Source organism: Lactuca serriola, chromosome 5 (assembly GCF_051521515.1).
Source record: "Lactuca serriola cultivar US96UC23 chromosome 5, Lser_US96UC23_V15, whole genome shotgun sequence".
Taxonomy (NCBI): Eukaryota; Viridiplantae; Streptophyta; class Magnoliopsida; order Asterales; family Asteraceae; genus Lactuca; species Lactuca serriola.
Genome location: NC_136412.1, coordinates 6,991,778 through 7,009,160, shown reverse-complemented (window position 1 = coordinate 7,009,160; position 17,383 = coordinate 6,991,778).

Below are 17,383 nucleotides of genomic sequence, written 5' to 3'. Positions count from 1 at the left end.
AAAAATAGATGTTATATTATTTTTAAAAATAAACAAAATATATTAAAATACATAAAATAAAATTATCTAAAAAATGAGTCTAATGTTGATATATTTTTTGATAATTTTTTAAAAATAAAATAGAGGATTGGGTTGGATTGCTAATATGGATAAAAGTTCATGGTTAGTTAGGTTGTGTATATGGAAGATAGAAAAAAATATTTTTTTTAATAAATAAATGAGTTGGGTTGGGTTGCCAATGAAGGTAGTCTAAATCCACCGTGAAATGGAATGATTATTGAATTGGTGTTGTTGAAGTAGAAGTGTGTACAAGTATGTACATAGTGGACTAAGGGGCTCGTTGTTAGGATCTTATTTTAAGATCTGAATTTTGAAATAAATTTTTAAAGAGGTTTGAATTTTTAAGATCTGAATTTTAATATTTCTTTTTGTTTGGAACCTCTGAATTTTTATGTTGAATAATAAAAATGACTATTTTACCATTCTCTATCATTTCTTTCAATTACAACATTATACTTCCAACATTTCCTTATTAAGACATCGTATTTTAAAAACTATAACAAATTCTAGCATTCTAATTTGGTATAAATAGGAAGTACAATGATATAATGATAAAAATGTTGTAACGACGTAAAATTTTCAAAACAATTTTTCACATTTTAAAAACACACTTTCATTCATAATAGTTATAAAAATGTCATTGTATCACATAACAACCCATAACATTACATACCAAGATCATAACATGTAAAACTCCTCGTGTGTGTACTGATCATGCCGGCGCCTTCCCGCGATCGTCACTAGTACCTGAAACACATAACACAACACTGTAAGCATAAATGCTTAGTGAGTTCCCCAAAATACCACATACCACACATACGCCTTTCCATGCCATAACTCGGTGGGATCTTCCGATCCACGTGTCTCAGGGGACTTCCGTCCCGAATTCTGGTAGACCTTCCGATCCTACCCCTATCGACCTTTCGGTCCGTACCCTCTTGACCTTCCGGTCCATATCATCTTGACCTTCCGGTCCTTACCATACGTAACATGCATAGCACATACATAAATATCATCTTAACCTTCCGGTCCTTATCATACATAGCATACAAAACCATGTACAAATGGTCATGGACTGAAGGTATTCCAAGATCGTATTTGGGTACCTAAGTCAGGAGGAATAAGAGATCTTCTGATGGAAGAAGCTCACAAAACCATGTACTCAATTCATCCTGGTAGCACTAAAATGTATAGGGACCTGAAAACCTATTACTGGTGGACGACGATGAAGTTTGATATTGCAAAGTACGTGGCAGAGTATGTGACATGTGCGCGGGTCAAGGCATAACATCAAAAACCATACGGGAGTTTAGAACCTTTACCTGTGCCTATGGGTAAATGGGAAGACATTGCTATGGATTTTGTCACTAAACTGCCCAGAATAAAGAATGGTCACGACATGATTTGGGTAGTCGTTGATCGCTTCACTAAGAGTGCACACTTCATAGCCGTCAATGAAAAATGGTCTATGCATAAGCTTGCGAATTCTTACGTGAAGGAAATTGTGAGGCTTCATGGTGTTCCGTTAACGATTGTGTCAGATCATGACAGCCATTTCACCTCATGATTTTGGAGAAGTCTACAAGAGGAATTGGGTACTAAGTTTTGTTTCGGTACAACTTACCATCCACAGACTGATGGTCAAAGCGAGCGAACGATACAAACGCTTGAAGATATGCTGAGAGCATGTACCCTGGAATTCCAAGGTAACTGGGATGAACATTTACCTTTGGTAGAATTCTCCTACAATAATAGTTTCCACTTGAGCATAAAGATGACACCTTATCAAGCTATGTACGGACAAAAATGTCGTACGTCGTCTTGTTGGTTTGAGGCTGGGGAAAAGCAGTTTATGGGACCCGAGATAGTCCATCAAACTGCTGAAAAGTTGAAAATAATTAGGGAGTTAATGTTAGCAGCTCAGGATCGTCAAAAGAGTTATGCTGACAACAAGCGATGACTGATGACTTTTGAAGTTGGAGATTCGGTTTTGCTTAAAGTCTCACCATGGAAGGGACTTATAAGGTTTGGCAAAAGGGGAAAGTTAAGTCCAAAGTTTATTGGACCGTTTAAAGTTCTTCAGAGGGTTGGGAATCAAGCTTACAAGCTTGAACTACTAGAAGAACTGAGTGGAATTCATAACACTTTTCATGTGTGTTATGAATGTCCGTTCACCGTGAACGACATATAAGGTGCTTTGTCGGTCCAAATATCATTGAAAAGAGGAGACTGTGTAACGCCCGTGTTTATAGGCTAGGCATTAATGATGATGTAACAGTCTAGGTTAACCTTTCTAACCCGTTTTGAAATAATAAGAATGTATTATTTGAGTATTATGTGTTTTATGCTTAATTATGTGGCTTAAATGAATTAAGAATACAAATAAGCGTAAAAATAAAATGTTAGATAAAATCAATATTGATACATTAAGTTGTAGTGGTCATGGCAAGGTTTCCGAATATATAAAGAATGCCGAAATCCGAGTTATAACGAAGAAGTTATGACCTGTCGAAGTTTCGCGCCAGAACCGGCACGACGCTGAATGACGTAAATAGTGAATTTACAATAGAGCGATATTTAGCCTTAGTGATCTAAACGAAAATTGTAGAATATGTTAAACTGAGAGCGTGCATAAAAAAACGTCTAAATCTGACTTCGTATGAGGAAGTTATGATGTTTCTAAGTTTCGACTTAGCGATATGCAGCCCAAAGTTCAAATATGAGATCGAGTGATTTCTAGCTGAAACAATATAAACGAGAATCGAAGATCTCGTCGATAGTAGTCCAACGGTGGAAAGACAGACGAAAACGGATGTCAGATGAAGAAGTTATGAATTTCTAATGGAGTTTTCCTGTCCCGGCCTACTAAAAATAATATAATAAAAATAAATTCAAAATTAGTCAACGGAGTCTAAACGAGAGTTGTAGAGCTTAGTCTCACCTACGCGTGGATATAAAGAACGTCGAAAACGGAGCTCGTATGAGGATGATATGAATTTTTGAAGATTTTAAATAATTAAAATATATAAATAAAATGATTTATTCAGATAATATCCGAATCGACGAGGCATTACGCCCCGCGTAACCTTTGAGTACGCCCAGCGTAATCCGGTGCTCAGCACCCTATAAATAGATCTCGAGGGCAGCCGAACCTTGTTGCTCAAATTCTTCTCTTTCACCCTTATTCTTCTTATTTCTTGGCAATTTATACCCCCAAAGTCCCGGTATCAATCCCGACACCCGAAGCAAGTCCCGAAGCCCCGAAGATCCCGAGAAACAGCGTTCCCGAGCCGAAGCTCTGCCCGCGAGAAAACCCGGTTTTCAAGGAAGCATCCTGGTTTCACCGAAGAATACTACTTTTAGAGTCGAAGTGCTGTCCGATAATCATCTTATCAAGTGAGTGTGTAGTTACTTTCGTCTAACACATAAATACGAAGTATTCTCTATATAATACGTGTTGTGTGTTTATATTCTATGTGTTATTTGAAATGAGTATTGATTGAATGTTTTATACATGTGTTATGTGTTGGAATAGTGTCTAAGGTTGCAACTATATTAGGCAAGTATTTGACCCGGTTGTGCATGGTCCTTTTGGGTTGCCTTCACCATAGCAACTTGATAGGATGATTTATTAAGAGAGAATAAATATTATTAATATATTATGAGAATAATACAAAGAATAATAATATTGTTATTTGATTAATATAAGTCATAAATTAATTGGTATTAATTTGTTGATTTAAAGAGATTAATTAAATAAGAGGGTATGAACTGTCAATTGTTTGATAGTTAAACTTTAGAATGTAAATCCATATTGGATAGATGGTGGACGGATTCTAGAAGCTAGGGATAGCTTCAAATCGTCCAAGTCTATCTAAGGAATGGATTTGGATTGCTTTAAGAGAAGATTATCCAACTATGGTTTAGGTTGTAACCCTTAAGGAGTCTACAAGTATAAATAGACCCTATGGCAAAGGGAAATCGGCACTTGATCTAAAGTAGAGAACCCCTGGCCGAATTCCCTCCCCTCTCCTCTCCCTCAAATCATCCTCCTTGCTATTTGGTGTTTGTAAGCCATTAGAGGAGTGACAATTGTGACTCTAGAGCTCCAAGACAACAAGATCAAACAAAAGATTCAAAGGTATGATTCTAGATCTGATTTAGTATTGTTCTTATACCTAATTAGTCATTAGAAGTCTTGGATTCAAAGCATGTTTAATTAGAAAGCCTAGATCCAAGCATTAGGGTTTTGCATGCGCACATAGGAAAGTTCTTATGGCTAAAACCCATCAGTGGTATCAGAGCCTAGCTTGGTTTTCATTAAATTGTTGCTTATTTGTTTGAAACGTAACTGCAAAATTCGATTTTTGTGTGTTCTGAGTCATGAACTCGGCGAGTTCCATAGTGGACTCGACGAGTTGGCCTGACTCAGCGAGTCACTTGGTGCATTCGGCGAGTCCAAGCGTCAGGAATGGCCAGATTCGGGATTTCTTCATGATTATCTTATGGAAACTTACCTTAATCATATTAGATCAACCCTAATCCGATTTTTTGATATATATGACTATAATCTTGATCTAATTAAAGATATTTATCAACTAATAAAATATTTAATTTCCTTATATGATAATTAATTAATTATTTTGATTATTTTGGTAATTATCTTGCAAGAAATCTTGAATAAATCAAATATAGATAATTAGGAAATTAATTGTTAATTGAAATTATTTGTTATTTGATCCTCCATGTTTTAAATGTTTAAAACTTGTCCTCAAGTTTTGAAATTTACATTTTGTGATTAAAAGTTTTAATTTAGACAATTTACATTTCAAACCCTAGATTTTTAAAAGGTTTAAAATACAACCCTATACTAATATAATATTACAAGAGTAATATACATATATATATATATATATATATATATATATATATATATGTATGTATAACTAAAATGCTAGTCTTACCGTTAGTCACGAAGCCGATCTATAAGGTGGGTATAAGGTTACGGCCTATAAAATGGCGCTTAATGGGTGTACACTCACACCCACCGCTTGCTTGATCGGTGGAGGGTCGTTAGCCGAACGGGTAGGATAGGGAAACCTCATCCTCTCATTAAAAGTATAATATCTAATACAAAGTAACTACACATATTTTAAAATTTCCCAATCTTAGTTACTTTAGGAAACGTGAATTGATGCAATCCCATGAAATTACACTTTGCACCCTTGCTAAGAAGTTAGTGGAGCGTGTGTGGTTTACCAGCACACTAATTAGTTCTAGGCAAAGGTGGCAAAGGGTGATTCATTGTTTATCATTGTTCGATGGAGCGTGTGTGGTTTACCGGCACATCGAATAGGTGATCGTTACAATGAAGGCACCATGTGAATTTGCATAGTAATTCACACCCGCTTTGTGATCCTCGGTATCCTAGTCACAAACAAGAGGGGCACATCGAGATTTAAACATGTCATTGAATAGTTTCAATGAATCTCATCCGAACCTAGGAATTCTCAATACACTTAGGACTTATAGTTAGGTTTTGTGGTGGAGAATTAGTGAATCGTCATTCACTTACCTTCAATTTATTTGCATGTTAGATTACGGCATCCCTTTTCTAATATGTAAATATTGTTTTTGGATCCTAGCCCTAATTTTCTTATTGGGTGATAATTAGGGATTCATATTCTAATCTATCTTTGTCCTTTTCTATTTGTAGATGTCGAACGCAAACAACACTGCTGCTAGTTCTTTCACATTGATGAGCCTTTGCCAAAAGGTCACTTTCGATGGAACGAACTTTAGCGAATGGATAAGATACATTCGCACCATTGTTCGCTATGAGGATAAGGAGTATGTCCTCGATGAGAAGCTCGAGAAAATCAACCCTGAAATCGCTACTCCGACTGAAATTACCGCTTTTGAAACTCATGAGCGTGATGCAACGAAGGTACATTGCATCATGATAGCCACCATGAACTCTGAATTCCAAAAGTCCTATGAGGACATGTACCCGTACGAGATGCATCAAGACTTATTGGAGAGATACCACCAAAACGCGAGATAAGAACGTTATGAGATTTTCACTAACATGATTTCCGCTAAGATGGGTCATGGAGAGTCTCTTACCGTGCACCTGCAAAAGATGCAAAGGTATGTCGACCGCCTTCGCAAGTTAAATGTAGACTTTGGGGAAGACTTGGTGATCGACATGGTGCTTCACTCTTTGCCTCCGATGTACAATCAATTTAGGATGACCTACCACATGAACAAAGAGGAGGTCACCCTAAGCAAACTCCAAGGTCTCTTGAGGGTAACTGAGAGCAACTTCAAAGACAAGTCTGTTACACCAACTCCCAATCCACCCGCTACTCCTGTCTTGGCTATTGGACAAGGAAGGGAAAGAAGAGGAAGGCTTCGTCTAAGAACTATCGCAAGGTTAAAGCCCGAGATGGTGCCTCTTCTAGTGGGACCAAAGTTGATCCCGCTAAGCCTTTCCCTAACCCTAAGGAGGCAGAGTGCCACCACTGCCATAAGATAGGACATTGGAAGAGAAGCTGCCCAGAGTACCTGCAAACCATCAAGGAAGGAAAGATCAAGCCATCTTTCGCAGGTATATACACAATTAAATCTAACAATTCTAATCATGCTATTTCTTAGGTTCTTGATACCGGTTGTGGTTACCACATTTGTTCTAATGTGCAGGGACTAAGAAGAAGTAGGGATGTGGACCAAGGAAGGATCAATCTAATCATGGAGAACAGAAGATCATCGCATGTGACCAAGATTGGAGTGTATTCTTTAGTGCTTAGGAATAATTTATGTTGAGATTTGAACAATTGTTGCTATTCGCCAGAAATGACTAGAAACATCATTTCATTTCATGGTTTGTTTAGACAAGGTTTTAGATTTTCTTTTAATAATGAGAATGGTTCTATTTTGGCTTATCTAAATGGTGTCTTTTACTTTGAAGCTATACCATGTAATGGAATTTATGAAACTGTTATGATTGTTGATAACTTAGGAAATGATGTTTTGAATATAGATTCTTCCAATAGTATGGATAAAGCATCCTTGTGGCATTGTCGTCTTGGACATGTCAACAAGAAACACATAGCCCAACTCCAAAAGGATGGAGTGTTGGAGTCATTCGACCTTAGGGAAGATGACACGTGCGAGTCTTGTTTGCTTGGAAAGATGACTAAATCACCCTTCACGAGTACATGTGAAAGGGGTGAGGGTCTATTGGACCTAATACATACCGATGTATGTGGACCGTTTAGATCAACCACGAAGGATGGGAACCGCTTCTACGTGACCTTTACCGATGATTATAGTAGATATGGGTATATCTATTTAATCACGCAAAAGTCAGAAACCTTTGAAAAGTTCAAAGAGTTCAAGAATGAAGTGGAGAATCAATTGGGCAGGAAAATCAAGATGCTTCGATCCGATCGAGGAGGAGAGTACCTAAGTCTTGAATTCCACGATTATCTCAAGGAGTGTGGAATAGTTTCACAATTGACGCCTCCTAGGACACCGCAGTTGAATGGTGTGGCAGAAAGGCGTAATCGAACCTTATTGGATATGGTTCGCTCTATGATGAGTCGTGCTTCACTATCAATCTCTTTTTGGGGGTATGCCTTAGAGACTGCCGCCCATATCCTTAATCGAGTCCCTACTAAGAAGGTTGTCAAAACACCTCACGAGATGTGGACAGGGAAAGCTCCCTCGTTGGCACATATCAAGGTTTGGGGTTGCGAGGCTTTCGTAAGACGAGATACTCACGACAAGCTCGAACCTCGAAGTGAGAGATGTATTTTCATCGGCTACCCGCAGAAATCCTTTGGATATCTCTGTTGGGTTTAGAGCATTCTAACACTTCCTAAGTGTACATGCAACCCTAAATACCTTGGATCTATGTTTTCTCTATTATACATGCAAATAAGAACATCCAAGGTATTATCCTAATCTCGCATACAAAAACTATGAATGTAACAAGATAGAATACATACCTCTTGATGTAGCTTGATGTCTTCAAGCTTTAAGAGCTTAGCCCCAATAGTGTGGAAGCCTCAAGTGGAATCACAAATCACAAAGACACCTTGGAATACTTTAGAGAATACGATTACTTGGTTCTCTCTAGTGAAATTGGCTAGCCCTTCTTTAGTGTATCCACACTAGTGCCAATTTCACCAACCAAAGACATCTTTATATAGTATGGAGGATTAGGGTTAAACCCTAATACCCATGACCTTTCATTTCCTAGGATCCATGGGTTAAACACTCCATGCACTATCCATGAAAGCTTAGCCCAACCTAAATGAACTTGGCCCATTCCATATATATAAGAGTCCATATTTAATTAGTTCCTTTTGATCACTTAATTAATTATAAATTAATTTTTGATCAATACTAATTAAATAATATGATTCCATATTAATATATTAGAACTTATAATATATTAATATTAATCATAAACATACTATTCTCAAAAGATTATCCATATAAATTGTGTCGGTGAAGTGCAACCCAAATGGACCATGCCGGGTCGGGTCAAGTACATACCAAATATAGTTATGGACTTAGACATTAATCCAACAGTCTCCCACTTGGATAAGTCTAAAACTATTATTGCGTATGACTTCAAACCTAACTGGCAATCGTAGCTCTTAAAGCTGCTGTCGAACTCTGATCTTGTCAACGAACTTGTCCATTAGATAAGGGATCATATATTCCTCCATTCTAGATATCATATGGACTGAGACATGGATTATAATCATTCTCTCTGTCCATTTGTTGTTTCCCGATTTCCGATTTATGACGACTGACTAATTGAACAAATCAAATCAGTCCTGGCCCGGCCGAGCACTTCCATTTGTCATCATCAAATCATCGAGGGGCCCACAGATATCGCTTTTATCCCGAAGGTAAAAGGAATGGATAAACTTCGACTCATATGGCTTGTTCTACTACTTGTTGAATCATACATAAAGGCACGTTTTATAGCACCGAGTTACCAAATGCGTTTTCGTGCAATCAATGTACAACCAACTCATAGTAACAACTCATATCTCTAGGTTTGAAGAATATAAGATATTATCGTCTCATGATCACTCGTGATAAAATCCATGAAGTGATTCCAATGAGCGCGGGTTGAATCCAATACTCACAACTTATGAGCACTCATGAGTGTTGTAGCCCTTTGTCCAACACCTTAGACCTCTACAAGCCAACCCATGACAGTCTTAATTCATATCTACTTCCAACATATGACCGACTGTGGATGGTTTGAATAACTTAGTCATTCCGGAAGAATAACCCAGTTTATTCGGGAAGTCAAAACATGCAAAATGAAACAAAATAATAATTGAATCCAATATGGTCTTAGAACTTATGAATATAAATAAAACACCTTTTATTTATCACCATATGATTACACATTATTCATTGTATACTGTTTCAGCTATCAACTTTATTCTTGAATTTAAAACAATAGTTGTCCCATGCTCCAAGCATGTACACTATGTTTTCTAAACACTAGTCATGCCATACACCAAGTATGCATACTATGTTTGTCTATGATCTTTACTTTGTGAACTAGATCAATTGAACATAACTTCAATGATTCTCTTTTCACAGTCCCAAATCCTTACTGCAAATGCAAGAATTCCAAATTCATGCCATTTACTGAAATCTGTTAGATTCTAAACTTATATGCATTGATCCTCTTGTAATGATTATGCACAAATTCACAAAGACTTGGCAACAATCATTACTGAGTATTCCAAAGGAGATCAACTCCTTGGAAACATCCTTCTTGCATTTAGTTTCCTTAATCTTACACAGATTGAAAATTCTAACTTTGAAACATTTCCAGATTCCATTTTGACTATCACTTCTGAACAAGAGTTGCCTCCTTACAGATTATGTCAATATGGTCCTTCCAGAATTATCACTATACTTCCAAATGTCCTTGAGCAACCAATCTTTGGTAAACCTTAGATTGTCCTCGACAATTGTTTAATCCTTTTAGTCATATCCAGTTCTAAACCTTTTCCCTTCTTAATGCCCCAGGCATCTGGAAAATTTTAGAATAGATAAATATAGCACATGTAATCGATCCTATATCCAAAGCATATGGGACACGATTCATGATGTCTCACATAAAGACTAAACCAGTCTTTTGCTATAACATTTCCATTTCAATTTGCCAAGTTCTCATAATTCAGATTATGAAAAGGGATGCCGTAATCATAATCGAATTTTAGAACGCAAATCATATACAAAATTTCCTTATGTTGAGACATTCCAACATGAAATTCATATATATCCTTGACTAAATGATTAAAACCTCACGATCTAAGCTTATAGATTTGAGATGAAGTATAACTTTCTCTCCCTTAATTATAGCAAAACAACTTTTTCCCAATTGAAACTTTTGTTTTCTATAATTAACATTGCTAACTTGCAATACTTATCATAATTATCATGCTCCCACTAACATGATGATTATTAGCATAACACTTATGCTCCCACTAGCTTTGACATGTACTCAGAAATCAGCTGACTTTCTTACCAAAGTTCATATTTCTGATACTAGATTGTTTTGATAAAACTTAATCAAAAGCATACACCTTCCCTTAGATATCACACTTGTGTGTCTAAACAATTATGAAGAGGGATGCCGTAATCATAATGGTTAGACCTTTTTGCTACTTCTCACAAGTCCAGGTTAGTGTGCCGGTAAACCACACACGCTCCACTAACGACTTTGAGAATGCAAATATCACAATTGCTATCTAGCTAAAATCTACTTAGTGAAAGTGTTTCCTCACCATCATTTTCATGAATCGGAGAGAAACCTTATGACACTTAGATTTAATGGTGTATGTGTTCTTATCCATGTGAATGGTCAAAATCATAGTCACAAGACAAGGATAATGACAAACCCAAACTCATATGGACTGAACTGAATCTTAATTTCTTGCCACCTGGCAGCTCAAGGGCCTGCCATTGCTTCCAAGTTGTTGTGCAACAAATTGAGAACTCTAAGAACTCATATGCAAAGCCAACTTTAACTGGAATGGGCACAAAATATGTCAACACGATAGGTTATGAACCTCAAGTCGTGTGCTAGGGAAGACCTTCAGGTTTTGTTCTTGATTAGTTCTTGAGACTTTCAAGACCTTTAAGACTCCCACTGTCCTCTTGACCTATAAGACTCCCTTGTCAAATATCCAAGAGATAGTGTGGATTCTAATCAAGACAAACACTTCACACAATTGGCCTAAGTTGATCTTTGTTTTATCCAAAACATCACAACTTACCAATTTCAAATGTACAAGAGTAGAAAAGTTTTACTCTTACATTTGACAAGTGTTTTAAACCTTCTTTAAGACATGTCACTCAAGTTACAATCTTGGAGTATGACTCTAAGACTTGTATTGGAACGAAGTATGACTCATCTTCTTGATTTAACCACTTCAACAATTCAAGATCCCTCTTCTTAGTCATAAGAATGCACTAAGACTTCCTTAGAGAACTAATTGTGCTATGGTTTCTTAATCATTAAGATGATCACAAAACTGATACTAAAGTACTCTCCCATCTTTTCAGATTTGAGAAACTTTTATCCTTCTGCCTTATTTGAATCTTCTTATTCGCTCTGCCATACATTGAAACTTTTCCAATGTCTCAGAATTACACTTTAGCCTGTAAGTATAACCATATTTACTAAGCTTTAGTAAATTATGACGAATAATCTTATCGATCTTTTGTGGTGGACTTAATCAGTGCACAAGAATGTGTACTCGATCCCTTAGTCCGTTACTTGACTCACACATCCATGTGAACAAGTAGTTAGTCTTAATTTTCTAATACTTGAAAGTTCTCATCCATCATGCTATACAACTTGCATGATTCCAAGTTCCGGTCCAATTGAAACTTGGGTGATGAGAATCTTTCCTTATTTGGTAAATTTAGACATTACCACAAATGAAAGAATCAATTTCATACTTCCACTCTTGCTCTTAATGGAATCATATAAGCAACAATTTTTCCTTAAATGCCATTGTAAGGATATTTTAAAATAAATAAAATAAAAAAAAATTCTTTTATTTTAAAACTTTGCGGAAAGACTTATCCTTACAATCCATATGAAAACTTGTTGTTATCTATTCCTAAGCAATATCTCATAACTCCTAAGAAGTAGCTGAAGAATCCGATTTTTCAAACTATGCGATAGAAATCCATCTATGCGAGCATATTCTTTCTTTAGGTTTCTTCACTTTTCTTTGATTCTTAAAACATCACCATGTGACCCAGTCACATCATGTATCAAGAATCTCAGAATAGAAACTTAACAGAGTTAGATAGTGGACTTTACCTGAAGTAGAGTCAAACTTATTGACTTTAACATCCTTAGGTAAATCTGGCAGCTTCGCAACCAATGCCCCTTCCTTTGGCAATATAAACATATGGACCCTTTGATAAAGGTACACGGGACTATCACAGACTTAGCTTTTCTCTTTACCATTTGGTCAACCGAGTTGACTATGGCCGATCCCTTTCCACTGGGAAGAGAGAGCTTTACTAGATATCCAATGTCATCATTGTCAATGTCGATAAAGATTTAGGAAGTTGATCTTAGCAAATAGATAAGATCATTAAGGGTCTTGTCATAGTCTGTTTCATAGGTGTCCCAAAGGAACTCACTATGTGACTTAGAAAGTGATTGAACCACCAACTTTCTCAAGACTTTGACACCCAACTCTCCCGGCTTGTCAATATGTGACTACATCTCCAAGATGTGATCACACCTAGACCTTGCCTTTCCAATAGGGCTTGAGTGACCTTAAACTTTTCAAGAACTTGTGGGTTAGGGAGAATAGTTGGAGGAGGAGAAAGAAGTATGATATCCATGGGGCATCATCTTCATTAGGAAACCTTGTTTCAAAAGATTTAGGAAGATCATAGGTGCCTAAACCAGACAACTTTTGGGAGATATTCAAGATAGTTGATTTAAAGTCCTTAATATGACACCCAATATGAAATATTAAGGCTAGGACCCAACAAACTATTTTATAACTTAGAAGAGGTATGCCGTAATCCAAGCTATAAAATATTTGAAGGTAGGTGAATGACGATTCACCAATTTCCACCAAGATAAACGAAATGTATTATTAGGTTTTAATTGGTTTTGAAACTCCTAGATCTTTGAGATTCATTGAACTGTTCAAAGGCATGTTTCAATCTCGAGTGTGCCCTTCAGGTTTTGTGACTGGGATGCCGAGGATCACAAAACAAGGTGTGAAGTAACCATGCAAATCACTTGGTACCCTTAATAAATTACCCCTCAATCGATGTGCCGGTTAACCACACACGCTCCATCGATACTATGATAAATATTAAGTCACCCTTTACCTACCTTGTTAAGTCCAAGTTAGTGTGCCGGTTAACCACACACGCTCCACTAACGACTTAGACAAAGTGTAAAGTGTAATTTCATGGGTTAGCACCTTATTCAAATTTTTCCTAAGTAACTAAGATTGGGTATTATTAAGAGTTTAGTTACTTAGTATTATCATTAATACTTTTAATGAATGAGAATTATAGTCTTGTCAAACCCGTTCGGCTAACGACCCTCCACCGGTCAAGCAAGCGGTGGGTGAGAGTGGACACCCATTAAGTTGCCATTTTATAGGCAACAACCTTATACCCACCTTATAGACCGGCTTCGTGAATGAGGCGTACTAGCGGTAAGACTGACTTTACTCTTATACATATATATATTATTAACTTATAATATTATAAAGTATAAGGGTTGAATTTTAACTTTTAAAATTCTAAGGGCTAACTTGGAATTAAAGTATTCATAAGAGAAAACTTTACAAATTCCAAAACTTGAGGGCAAGTTTTGAAACTATTCAAAACTAATTAATTCCATAACTTATGTGTTTAAAGTAGTTTTAATCCAAAAACTCTTCAAGTTCCATAACTTGAGGACAAGTTATGGAAGACTTTAAACTAATAAAATAATTAACTTTTCTTTATTTTATAACTTATGGAATTAATTAAGGTTACACCTTTTTTTATTTTATTTTATTTTATTAAATGAAGAGACTCTTGGTCCTCCATAACCTGAGGACAAGTTATGGAGTCATAAAACCATTTAATTAGAACTAGACTCTTCATTTTTGTAACCTTTGCCAATTTTTATGAGTTTTATGATTCTTAAATGTGACTTTTCATATAACTTGAGGACAAGTTACAAAAACACATTTTAGAATCAATTCTTAGATTAATTTGGATTAAAACCAACTATCACATAATTTTATTCATTAATCTCAATTCACTCATAAAACAAGGTAACACAAAAAACTTTTGGTGATCCATAACTTATTCTTAAGTTATGGAATCCTTTAAAACATTAACACCAAATTTTGTAACTCCATAAAAACTTTGAATCAATTTTTTTTTTTAAAACCTTTTCATATCCATAACTTATGGAGGTTTCAAAAAATAAAACTCTTTAGATCAAACTTTTAAAACTAATAAAATAATCATATCATTTTATCTTTTATTAAATTTGACCTAATTCAACTCATAAAGCAAATTATTCAAATTTTACAAATAATTAGTTTTTCACAAGAACAAGTAATTATCTTAGAATTTGACGAACTTCATGTTTTTTTTTCTTTTTTTTTTTCAACTTTGAAAATAAAATATTTGCATCAATATAACAGAAAACAACCCGTGGCTCTGATACCACTCTTGGGTTTAGAGCATTCTAACACTTCCTAAGTGTACATGCAACCCTAAATACCTTGGATCTATGTTTTCTCTATTATACATGCAAATAAGAACATCCAAGGTATTATCCTAATCTCGCATACAAAAACTATGAATGTAACAAGATAGAATACATACCTCTTGATGTAGCTTGATGTCTTCAAGCTTTAAGAGCTTAGCCCCAATAGTGTGGAAGCCTCAAGTGGAATCACAAATCACCAAGACACCTTGGAATACTTTAGAGAATACGATTACTTGGTTCTCTCTAGTGAAATTGGCTAGCCCTTCTTTAGTGTATCCACACTAGTGCCAATTTCACCAACCAAAGACATCTTTATATAGTATGGAGGATTAGGGTTAAACCCTAATACCCATGACCTTTCATTTCCTAGGATCCATGGGTTAAACACTCCATGCACTATCCATGAAAGCTTAGCCCAACCTAAATGAACTTGGCCCATTCCATATATATAAGAGTCCATATTTAATTAGTTCATTTTGATCACTTAATTAATTATAAATTAATTTTTGATCAATACTAATTAAATAATATGATTCCATATTAATATATTAGAACTTATAATATATTAATATTAATCATAAACATACTATTCTCAAAAGATTATCCATATAAATTGTGTCGGTGAAGTGCAACCCAAATGGACCATGCCGGGTCGGGTCAAGTACATACCAAATATAGTTATGGACTTAGACATTAATCCAACAATCTCTTCTATAGACCGAAGGACAATGTTGTCTTTGTTGCGAGGAGAGGAGTTTTCTGAGAGCGAGAACTCATAGGCCAAGGAGACAGTGGGAGGCAAATCGAACTTGAAGAGATTCAAGAGTCGATAGATGAAGGAACCTCTACCGCTGGCACTCAACCCGAGGAGGAAACTCCGGTTGAACCGATTGACGAGTGCTTACCTCTTAGACATTCCGATAGAGTTAGAGTTCATCCCCAGTTTTATGGTTTTCATATTACTACCGAGGGGGACACGTATATTAGTGATGGTACACTAATAAATCTTGATGAACCTAATAGCTATAAGGAAGCCATGGCAGGCCCGGAGTCTGCAAAATGGAAAGAGGCAATGGATAGCGAGATCCAATCCATGTATGATAACCAAGTTTGGAATTTGGTTGATAATGTGTCCAGACGTAAGACCGTTGGGTGCAAATGGATCTTCAAGAAGAAGACCGAAGTGGATGGAAACGTACACACATATAAAGCGCAATTGGTCGCGAAGGGCTTTACTCAAACTCCCGGAGTTGACTATGACGAGACCTTCTCACCAGTTGCGAAGATAAAATCTACTAGAGTGATGCTAGCCATTGCCGCATTTCATGATTATGAGATTTGGCAAATGGATGTCAAGACCGCTTTCCTTAACGGAAAGTTGGCTGAGGATGTTTACATGGCTCAGCCAGATGGGTTTGTGGATCCGAAGCATCCGAATAGAGTGTGTAAGCTTGAGAAGTCCATTTATGGACTTAAGCAAGCGTCTCGCAGATGGAATCTCTGCTTCGATGAGAAAGTCAAAGAGTTTGGATTTGTACGAAGCGAAGATGAATCATGTGTATATGTCAAAGCCAGTGGGAGTATAGTTAGTTTCCTCGTTCTATATGTCGATGACATATTACTCATAGGAAACGACATCCCGACTCTGCAGGAAGTTAAGTCCTGGCTCGGGAAGTGCTTCGCTATGAAGGACCTCGGAGAGGCTTCTTACATTTTGGGAATAAGGATAGTAAGAGACTAATAGGACTTAGTCAGAACACTTACTTAGAGAAGGTACTAAAACATTTTAGTATGGAAAACTCAAAGAAGGGAGAACTACCGATACAAAGTAATGCCAAGTTGAGTAAGACTAAATGTCCGAGTACCGAAGCTGAAATAGCAGAAATGAGCCGAGTACCATACGCTTCCGCAGTTGGCTCAATCATGTACGCTATGACTTGTACTCACCCTGATGTAGCCTTCGCTTTGAGCATGGTTAGCAGATATCAAGGGAACCCTGGCAGAGTCCATTGGATTGCGGTGAAGAATATCCTTAAGTACCTTCGGAGGACGAAGGAATGGTTTTTAGTTCTCAGAGGGAGTGATGACTTGAAGGTGCGAGGGTATAGTGACGCCAGTTTTCAGACCGACAGGGACAACTACCGTTCGCAGTCGGGCTGGGTCTTTACCCTGAATGGAGGAGCAGTGACATGGAAGAGTTCCAAGCAACAAACCGTAGCTAATTCAACTTCCGAATCAGAGTACATTGCAGCGAGCGAAGCGTCGAAGGAGGCAATATGGCTGAAGAACTTCATCGGTGATCTTGGAGTTGTACCTGCCATAAAGGAGCCCATGGAGATTTTTTGTGATAACGAAGAGCGGTTGCCTTGACCAAGGAACCGAAGGATCATGGTAGATCATGACATATCGACAGAAAATATCACTTTATTAGACATCATGTAGAAGAAGGAAAATTCGTAGTGAAGAGGATATCATCAGAAGATAACCCAGCAGATCCGCTTACGAAGGGAC